Source organism: Bos taurus, chromosome 27 (genome assembly GCF_002263795.3).
Source record: "Bos taurus isolate L1 Dominette 01449 registration number 42190680 breed Hereford chromosome 27, ARS-UCD2.0, whole genome shotgun sequence".
Taxonomy (NCBI): Eukaryota; Metazoa; Chordata; class Mammalia; order Artiodactyla; family Bovidae; genus Bos; species Bos taurus.
The window spans coordinates 17,466,250-17,476,781 of record NC_037354.1 but is presented as its reverse complement, the minus strand read 5'-3'; the positions used below and the strand labels follow the sequence as shown (position 1 = coordinate 17,476,781).

The following is a 10,532-nucleotide window of genomic DNA, read 5'->3' as shown; positions in this document are numbered from 1 at the left end:
GGTAAACTTCTCAGCCTTTTTAGTGTGTGTGTGTGTTTTCCATGACACTTTTAGAAACGAAACAGTATATAAATCTGAAAGATTTTTGAAGATCTTTTTAGTATATTATGGTGTGTGTGACTACTTATTTGAGAAAGTTAGATCATAAGTTCTAAGGTGAGAGCAATGACAACCATATATATCATATTAGTTCCTTGTTATAGAACTTTTTTATATTTTTCTGTTTTAGTAACTGGAATTCCCTGGTAGCTCAGCTGGTAAAGAATCCTGCCACAATGCAGAAGACCCTGGTTTGATTCCTGGGTCAGGAAGATCCACTGGAGAAAGGACAAGCTACCAACTCCAGTGTTCTAGGTGTCCTAGATTTAAAGGTAATTTCTTTTGTATAAAATTTAGTCACAGGAGTGGAACATCTCTTGAAAAATAGGTAATTAAATTCATGCAATGTAGAATTGTGAATACTTAGAAATATCTAATATTAATAGATTTTTCTTGTTTTATCTATTTTTATAAAAATCTTTTTGTTGAAAAATTGTGTCCTAATTATTTTAGTATGTTTGTAAATTTTTACTGTATTAGAGCTTGCTTTTGTTTATATCAAGGACACATATTTTATAGAATTGGAACATTTTTATATGGTTAGAGAAGAGGAAAAGGAAAATGAAACTGGAAAACCTAAATTAAAAATTGCTACTAAATCAAATCAGAAGTCATTTTTCACATAAACTAAAAGGCCTTTCCTCTGCAAAATAAGCAAACTCTGATAAGAAATCTATAGTGACAAATAGCTTCTTTTCAAAGTATAGTACAATTGGCATTCAGTGTTTTTGGAAGTTGGTTGTAAACAACTTTAAGTAAAGCGCTCCTATGACTTGGTTTTTGGTAAAGACTTTTATGAAGCATTGCAGAGAAAAATTCTTGTAGACTAATAACTGGAGAAGCACAATTTTGAGATAATGTTTTCCTTAGAAGTCAAGCTAATGTATATGCCTTCAAGAAGAGGTCTTTTTATTCAAAATGAGACCAAGCCTGAGAAAGATCTAATTATTAGTTGATATTTTATTTGCATGGAGCGCACCAGGCAGCCAGAGTGCAGATATATCCTAGAAACGATTCTCTGCTGATGTGAAAGATAGCCAGGGATGCTGGTGACTGTGCTAACTCCAGACTCCCAGCACATTTCCATTAGTCAGAGTTTTATAGATGGTGATCTGGTGAATGTCTGTTAAGTGCTTCTGCAGTACAGAAATCAGGGCAGTGGAGAGGAAAACTAAAACCCTTCCTGCTCTCCTGTCATGTACAGGTTACAGCTCCAACTCAGGACTCTTAAAAAGGACCTGGCAATACAGATGCTTTTGTGGGACCAGGTCGGACCTGCATCATCTTCTGGCCTATGTGGATTATATTTATAATTTTCTTTCTTGTTTTTCTTTTTAAAAAATTTCTGGCCTTCTCTATTGTTATTATGTACTCTGTTGAGCCATTTATTCTCTTGTTTGTCTAGATCAGGGCTTCTCTAGAGTTGAAGTATGTCAGTCACTTGGAGATCTTGTTAAACTGATAGATTCTAGTTCAGTAGGTTTGGAGTGGGGCCTGAAGTTCTGTTTCTTTCATGCTTCTTAAATACTGCTGCTGCTGCTGCTGCTATGTTGCTAGCCACTCTGAGCCTCGGCTACTCTATCTGCTTCTTAAATGCTTTCCCATAATGTCCTAAGGTGTTTCTCATGGTAGATTTCCCTGAAGCACTCTTATAACCGCTACATATGACTACCCTTTTCTTCCTTATAGTGGTATCTTCTACCTTGACTTCTCTAGTTATAATTCTCCTGCCTACCACTCTGTTTGTTACTGTTTTCACGGGCTTCCCTGTGGCTCAGATGTTAAAGAATCTGCCTGCAATGTGGGAGACCTAGGTTCGATCCCTGGGGCAGGAAGATCCCCTGGAGACAGGAATGGCAACCCACTCCAGTATTCTTGTCTGGAGAATTCCATGGACAGAGGAGCCTGGTGGACTACAGACCATGGGGTCTCAAAGAGTCAGACATATCTGAGCGACTCACTTTCATGTTCACTTCATTCATTCCTCCACGCTGTAATTTAGTTTTGCTTGCTTTCTTGAACTTTTAAATGAATGGTATTAATGAAATAAAATCACAGGATGGCATCTTATGTGCCTGGCTTCTCTGCTCAAAATTATCCTTTGTGGGATTTATCTGTATTATTGTATACATTTTTTTTCTTTGCTGGATAGTATTCCACTGTAAGGATTATCACTCTGTCTTTCTGGACTCTTGATGGGTGTTTGGGTTGTCTTTAGCTCCTACCAATAATGTTGCAATAAACATTCTAGTACATATACTAGAATATCATTTTAGTTTGGTATTTACCTAGAAGTGAGACATTTGACCTATAAGATATGAGGATTATGTATATATATATATATATATATATATATATGCAACTTTATGTAGTATTAAGTGCCAAAGAATTGATGCTTTTGAACTGTGGTGTTGGAGAAGACTCTTGAGAGTCCCTTGGACTGCAAGGAGATCCAACCAATCCATTCTGAAGGAGATCAGTCCTGGGTGTTCTTTGGAAGGAATGACGTTAAAGCTGAAACTCCAGTACTTTGGCCGCCTTATGCGAAGAGTTGACTCGTTGGAAAAGACTCTGATGCTGGGAGGGATTGGGGGCAGGAGGAGAAGTGGATGACAGAGGATGAGATGGCTGGGTGGCATCACCGACTCAATGGAAGTGAGTTTGAGTGAACTCCAGGAGTTGGTGATGGACAGGGAGGCCTGGCGTGCTGCAGTTCATGGGGTCGCAAAGAGTCGGACACAACTGAGCGACTGAACTGAACTGAAGCTGTTTTTCAAAGTGATTAAATCATTTTATTGACACAACTTCTGGGTATGAGTTCCTGTTGCTATATAATCTTATCAACACTTACTATTATCTATTTTTAATTTTACAAAGTCAGGTTGTATAAATGGCATCTGCTGTGGTTTTAATTTGCTTATTACTGAAGTTAAACACTGTAAAATATGCTTATTGGTCAGTTATAATATCCTCTTCTGTAAGACTGTTCAAGTTTTCTATCAGTGTGTCAGCCATTATCTTACTGCTTTGTAAAAGCTATTTTGCGTGTATGTGTTGTAAATATTTTCTCCCACCTGCGGCTGTCTCACTGTATTTCTCTGGATACACAAAAATTCTTAAGTTAACACATTTGAACTAAGCAATATTTAATTTTAAAATTCATGTTTTTTTGGTCATATTTAGGAAATCTTCTCCTATTCTAAAGTCCTGTAGCCTTATATTATCTTCTAGAGGCTTCATAAGTTTGTTTCATTTTAAGCTTTTACTATACTTGAAATTATTGTGTATTTATGAAGCAGGAGTGAAGCTTAAAATACTTTTCCATACAGATATCCAGTTGACCCAGCACCATTTATTGAAAAGGCCCTTTTTTCCCATACTGCTGGTTTTGTCATACACTAAGTGCACATATAAACATGGGACTGTCTATGGGCTTTCTACTGTGTTTAATTGATCTCTGTTTAAAAATCCTAGTGCCACTATCTTGTAACACATTGTATTCATTATAGCTTTCTTTTGAGTCTTGATATTGGGTAAAGTAAGTTCTCCCATCTTGTTTGTATTCAGGAGTGCCTTAACTGTTCTTGTCTGTTTGCATTCATGTATAAATTATCTGTAACTTTATCTGTATCTTAACTTTATCATGTATAAAGTATCTGTCAATTAAAAAATAGTTGGGATATTTGTTAGAGTTCAATCTATAGATAAATTTGAAAGAAATGACATCTATACTACATGAATCTTTCAATCTATAAATATGTTGTATACCTCTATTTATTTAGGCTTCTTTAACTTGTTTCAGTAACGTTTTAGTGTTCATGTAGAAGTTCTACGTGTAAATTATTAAATTTATTCCTAACTTTTATTCTTCCATAAATAGAATTTTTAACTTCCCTTGCCTTAGAATATATTTTTTTATCAGTTATTTTTGTTATAATGTTTTAAAATTATAAATGTAAATGGTATTTTTTAACAATTAAATTTTCTTTGTTGCTAATATAATTTCGATCTACTTATATTGTAATATTTGCTGGTAAATTTTTTTAGATATAAAATAAGCTTAGATGTGTATTTTTTGAAGAGGTAGGTCAAAGCCTATCATAACATAATTTGAGCTTATTATTCCATATTTTAGTCACCTGTTCCTACTTATTTAGATTTGTGCATTTGTAATAAAAGTTCATATTTTCTACAAGCCCTGTTCTTAGGCATCTGCAGTGAAATATAAGACATTTGATCCATAGCTGGCTCCTCCTCAAAGAGGTAAGGGTTAGTAATGCCAATAAAAGCAATAAACACTTTTATACTCCTCCTGATGGATTCCTGCATCAGGTGATTGGACATACAGCAATAATAAATTCGGGTATAAACACATCAGTATATTCTGATTCTGCACTAAAATATGGACCTAGAGGACCAATATGTGTAGATTTAAAGAGAAACGTGTCATGATTTAAAAGAAATCGTAGGAGAATAAACATAATAAAATATAAAATCTTAATTATGTACCTCAATGACTTTTTATAAACTTTAATTATATTTTATAATAAAATATATTAAATATATTTTATATATCCATGTAGCCCCAGCACATATTAAAATAAATTTACAAGACTACAGAAGTTTATCTTTTGCCTCTTCACCAATTGCATCCTCTAGAGAAAATTACCATTCTGAATGCTGTCTCTGATATATGATACTTGGGTATCATATATTGTCATTTTTTAATGCATTGCTGTATTTGCTTTAAAATATTTTGTTTAGAGTTCTTAAAATTTATGTTCTAGCTGGTGAAAAATTTCTTTTGCTGTCCTTTTTTATCTTGTTAAATATTTTTCAGTTTATTGAGATATAGTTGACAAATGCAGTTCTTTTAATAATATATTTGCACGATGATTTCATATACCTATGCATTGCAAAAAGATCCCCACAACTGAGTTAATATATTTATCACATCACATATGTATCCTTATTTTTTCTTTTACTGTTCTTATCAGTTGCATTATCCTTATAAACCAAAGTTAATTTTACCCCACGAAATGAGATAGGTAGTTTTCTCCTATTTTTTTCTTCTCTGAAAATATAGTATAAAATAGAAATTATTTACATCTCCACAGACTAAATTTATTTATTATTTATTATATTATTCAGATTTTTTTTCTTGGATCCAATTTAACATATTTTCTAGAAAATTATTCAGTTTAATTTTGAAATACTCATTTAAAGTTTTAAAATAATCCCATTGTGGGTTTTAAAATTTTTTAAAGAATTTCTCATATTATATATTCTGTCTCTTCTTATTTGGTTTTCTCAGTTCTCTTAGAATGCTGTATATCCATATTCCATATTTTCTGTTTCTCTGTGGAACACTGACATACTCTTTCGCAATTTTAATTGCAGAGTAGCTAAATCCAGTGCAGTGGAAGCGGCACATTTTTACTGCCTAAGGGAATGCATAGCAGTATGAAAGGAAAAGCAGCGTACCACACATCTTCCCTGATGAGTGTTACTTTGGGTAATTGTTGTACCAGAGTCATTATGTCAAGTTCACAGTAAATGTTAACAAAATTTCCAGCTGACTCTAATAAGAAAAATGAAAATTCTAGTACAGTTAATGGAAAGATTAAGAAGACTAAGGAAAAAAAGAAGCATTTCAAACAGGAAGCCAGTGGTGGTGGTAGAGTGACTGCTCAATGATACACAAAAAATGAAAAAGAAAAAAAGAAATGAGAGTGATGAAATATGGTCAGTGTTACAGTTCTCCAGGTGGACCATTCCAACAGACAGTCAAGTCCAGAAAGAAGGGAGGAAGGAGGCTCAACACTCTAAAGGAAAAGTGTTAGTGGCTTACTGACTAACACGACTGTTAGTTGAGTCTGACTGTTTGACCCCATGGACTGTAGCCCACCAGGCTCCTCCATCCATGGGGATTCTGCAGGCAGGAATACTGGAGTGGGTTGCCTGTCCCTTCCCAAGGGGATCTTCCCAACCATGAAAGAGAGGAACATGAGAAAACCTTTCTGAGCAGGAGGTGAGTGAGCATAGGGATTAGAAGCTGAGGACCTCCTGGTGGAACACAATTTGGGACAATTGTGTTCTTATCAGTTACTTTGTGAGAGTGAAGATGTTACGGGCCGCAAAGACTGTGCCTTGAGAAGTGAGAGGAAAACTGAGAAGACTTAAGAGAGAGCGGAAGCCCTCTCTTATTTTTGCTTGACTCTCCTGAGAGCGCCAGCCTTCTGTTTCGGCTCCAAGGGTATTTTCATGTTTACACTCAATGCACCATCTGTTATTTTGCTGCCTGACTCATTATAAAATCCCCCTATGTGCTGGAGCAACTGAGATCTCTGTCCTTTTACCCTATCTGGGAGTGAACATTGTGAAGAGCTAGGAATTCAGGGCTGAAGGCAATTTCACTCCCTGATCCAGCTGGTTTGATGGGCTAGGTCACACGGGGTGATTGTGACTGCCTGCATCTCCAGCTGCTGGTCGTCAGCGGGTTGCTGCAGGCTTCTGCCTGGCCTGGCTAACGAGGGGTTGCTTTGGAACGGTGTAGAACCAAATGCAGCAGTGGATACTGGAGGAATGTGCCCAACACCTTGCTCTAAGGGGTAAGTAAACTGGGACTTTTCACAAGCATCCCAATTACATATGAAGAGCTCGAGTAGGCATTGGAGGTCTCCTCTTAACCATATTATCAATACTGAAGTGTAGCAAAAAAAGACAGGGAAATGAAGCCTGAGCTCCTCTTTCTTAATAAATGCTTAGAGTCTCTGAACAAATTTTCCCAAGTCAATGTAAAGATAAATGTTTGCTTTCAAATGATAAACTCATGTAGAGGAGAACTAGGGAAGGAAGGGATTAAAAGACTATTGGTAACAAATTTTGCAATTAGACTGTAAGTTGAAGCTTCTTTATGCATATTCTTTAGATTAAGCCTTTTATTTTTCTGTAGGACTGGATAAAGGAATACAAATCGTAAGAAGCTAAGCGTTTCTAATCTAATGACCTTAGTTTTAAGTCCAGAGTTTGTCTCATCTTTGAAAGATTAAATATTTATCCTCCAGTTGTTATTCTCTAAGAATTGTACTTTCTGTTTGTGAGAGAGACAGGCCAAAAACCTGAAAAGTTGGACTTGGCAGTCCAGTAGTTAAGAGTCTGCCTTGCAAGTGCAGGAGAAGTGGGTTCAGTCCCTGGTTGAGGAACTAAGATCCCACATGCCTTGGAGCAGCTAAGCCCCAGCCACAACTAGAGTCTGTGCACTGCAAGGAAAGATCCCACATGTTGCAACTAAGAAGCTCCCGCAACAAAGACTGGACACGGTCAAATAAATATTAATTTTTTTTTTAATTTCAAAATTTCCCTTTTGAGATTTTGACATATATATAAAGTACACATTATATATAATATATATTACAGTGACATATATAAATGCACAAGTGTATACACTGATTTATATATTTATAGGTGCTTCTAAATTTATATAATGCATTCTCCTCATTGATATCTGTATAAACCTTTCTTTGTTGACTTCCCAGGGGTAGAGTGAGCTAGTATACATTGAGTGATTGAGTCAAATGCTTACACATTTTCCTCAGGGTCAGAACCAGGTATTTTGGTCCAAAGGTTTAGAGAATGCTGCTTAACCGGAGGATAAACATTTGATCTTTGAAAGATGAAAGAAACTCTGGAGCATAGTATAAAGAGATGACGTTGTCATGAAATTCTCACAGATGATCATGTTCTACCAAAAAACTGTCTTTAGTTCATTGAATTTTCTAGTTTTGATCTGAGATAATTTTCTCTGAAATGGTAGAAGGATATGTCAGCCTCTGAAGACATGCATATCCTGTAAGAGTGATAGGAGTCATCAAATTAGTTTTGCCTGTTGATAATCTCTGGCTCCCACCTCCTTGCTGTATTACTGTGTAACTATTTTTTCACTCAAGAATTCTATGATACTTTCTGGCCATCAGAGACTTTCCAAAGTCCTAGGAAAGCAGCACATTTCCTTGACTGGAACAGAAACTTAGTTCTCATTTTCTTATTGCTTAATTTCTTAGTTCCAGATCAACAGAAAGCAATAAAAATAACCAGTAAACTAAACAAAAAAATATATGTATATCTTAGTGTCTAATGAATTAGACTGTATTTTTAGTAGACAGATGGCATTGTGAATTCTGATACTTGCTAGTGTGCCTTCTGTGTGCCATTCTGAAGAGTAAAAAATTAACAGAAGCATTTCTGTACTTTAAGCAACATCAGCAGGAGTGTGAAGTAATTCTTCCTTTCAGTCTGCTCAGCTTGTTCTTGGTTAGTCTATTATGCTATATAAAGACTCTGGAGAAAAGCACACTTCAAGTGTGGTGTCTGGCACATCCCAGACTGGGAAAGGATACTAGACTGTTTGCTCAAGGATATAATTTTGCCCTTTGTCTTAATTAGCAGTTGAAAGATTGCAAGGCATAAAAATGGGGTGACATAGAAAAATAAATGCATGTTCACCTGCAGCCAGCAGTGTTCTAAAGTATTTTCTCTCCTTCTGAAACTGACATAGTCATGCTAGCAAAAGAATGATCTGATTTAAATGTGAGAGAAAATGTATGAACCAGAAATATAGTACTTCACATAAATATGAAGATCTTTCCATGAACCACATTGAATTCTTTACTCTCTACATCTTCTTTTTATTAAAGTCACAGTTGAGTAATGTGATTATTCTGAATTTATTTTAAAAAGAGAAAGCACTGCCTCTGACCTTTGAAAACCATAAGACACCGCAGAAATATTGTCAGTATTGTTATTTTGGTTTTTAATTATTATTACTGGAGATGAGATTGTGTCTAGGATCAGATTAGAATCTGATGACATCCAAAGGTTAGTGAAGGCTGGATATCACACCATTAAGTGGAATTGCAAAAAGTGACATTCAGTATTCAAATAGCCTTTATTAAACATTTCTTCTATGACATGACTATTTGGCATTTATCTCTAAGTAGCATTACCAATTTAGCAGAAAGCAAATCAAAATGAAGCAAACCAACAACCAGAACAGGCTGCCCAGTTAAATTTAAATGTGAATTTGAGATTAGCAGTGAATTACTTTATAATCATATTCTGATTCCAGTATTATTCAAATACTGCATGGACATATGTAAATTAAATGATTTGTTTACCTGAAATTCGTATTTAATCGAGCATCCTGAGTTTATCTGGCAACCTTGTTTCAAAGATAAAAGTTGTAATCTCTGAGAAACTTAGTGTATTGAGGCAGTCAATGTGTATATATTACTTGTTGGAGACGCAGTAGAAATGAAGCAACATGCTTTATGCACACAGAGGAAGGTGTAACTAACTTGGGTGACCCAGCCCTTGATTTTTTTTGTCCTTGCTAGAAAAGTACCTACAGCCTGCTCAAAGATAATTTGCTGTCCTCCAGTTCTACATGAAAGTGAAAGTGAAATCTGCTCAATCATGTTCGACTCTTTGTGAGCCCATGGACTATACAGTCCATGGAATTCTCCAGGCCAGAATACTGGAGTGGGTAGCCTTTCCCTTCTCCAAGGGATCTTCCCAACCTAAGACTGATTTTTCTCACCAGATCTACTCCTGGTAAGGTAAAGTTCTCAAAAACAACACACAACTGGAAGTCAATAAGTAGTCAGTTCATCTCATCTGACCAAGTTTCCAAATCTCCCTTCCCTGGGTTTGTGGCTTCTGAAGTCCTATGACAGCAAATACTGATCTTAAGTAACATTGAGTACAAAAGCAAACATTTCTAACTGATCTGGAAGTTGTTTCTGGTGACTTATTTCTTACTGTTAAGAAATGGACGGTGCTATTAGAACTACATGTTTCTCTTTTTATCACCAACACCCACCAGTCCTGGCTGAGTCCCTATCCAAATGCTGAATTTTTGTCATGAACTCCTAACCTCCAGATTGTTGACCTTCAGAGAGGTGGAAGTAGCCTGGAGCTAGACTTAGAATCTCTGAATTCTAGCTTTTTCTTTGGTTAATTTGCTACATGGCTGGATTCTAAATTAAATTAGTTGAAATAGATGCTTTCTAAGGATTTTTGCAACTTTAGGAGTTCATAGCTTTAAAATTAGGAAATACAGACCTAGCCCTCTATTTATCCTTGATTTAAAGCTGGCGTCCCCAAACTCAAATGCCTGCAGGGGTTAGTTTGCTAACTAAACAAGCGATAGGCCAAGTGGAGCCCACCACGACTTGGAGCACACATGCAGCTTCAGACGGGAGGTGACTCATCAGCTCCAGACAGTGGTTATGATGAGGGCCTTTTTAGCTAGATCCTGAAAAGTCAGCCAGATTTTTACAGAAGCTGAAAATATATATTATTACATGAAATTTTCTCATTATTAGATGAGAGTAATTAACAAAATAATTTTAAAAACTGAAGAAAAATTCCAC

General features: G+C 35.8%; 1 long non-coding RNA gene across 1 annotated transcript in view; it reads left to right on the top strand.

The window, feature by feature from the left end:
* The first annotated feature begins 233 nt into the window (after positions 1-233).
* Positions 234-10,532, top strand: part of LOC132344090 (uncharacterized) — a 166,792-nt gene continuing 156,493 nt past the window's right edge. Inside the window, exon 1 of the long non-coding RNA XR_009493205.1 lies at positions 234-371. This is a non-coding gene — a long non-coding RNA (uncharacterized lncRNA). The remainder of the gene's footprint in view (positions 372-10,532) is intronic.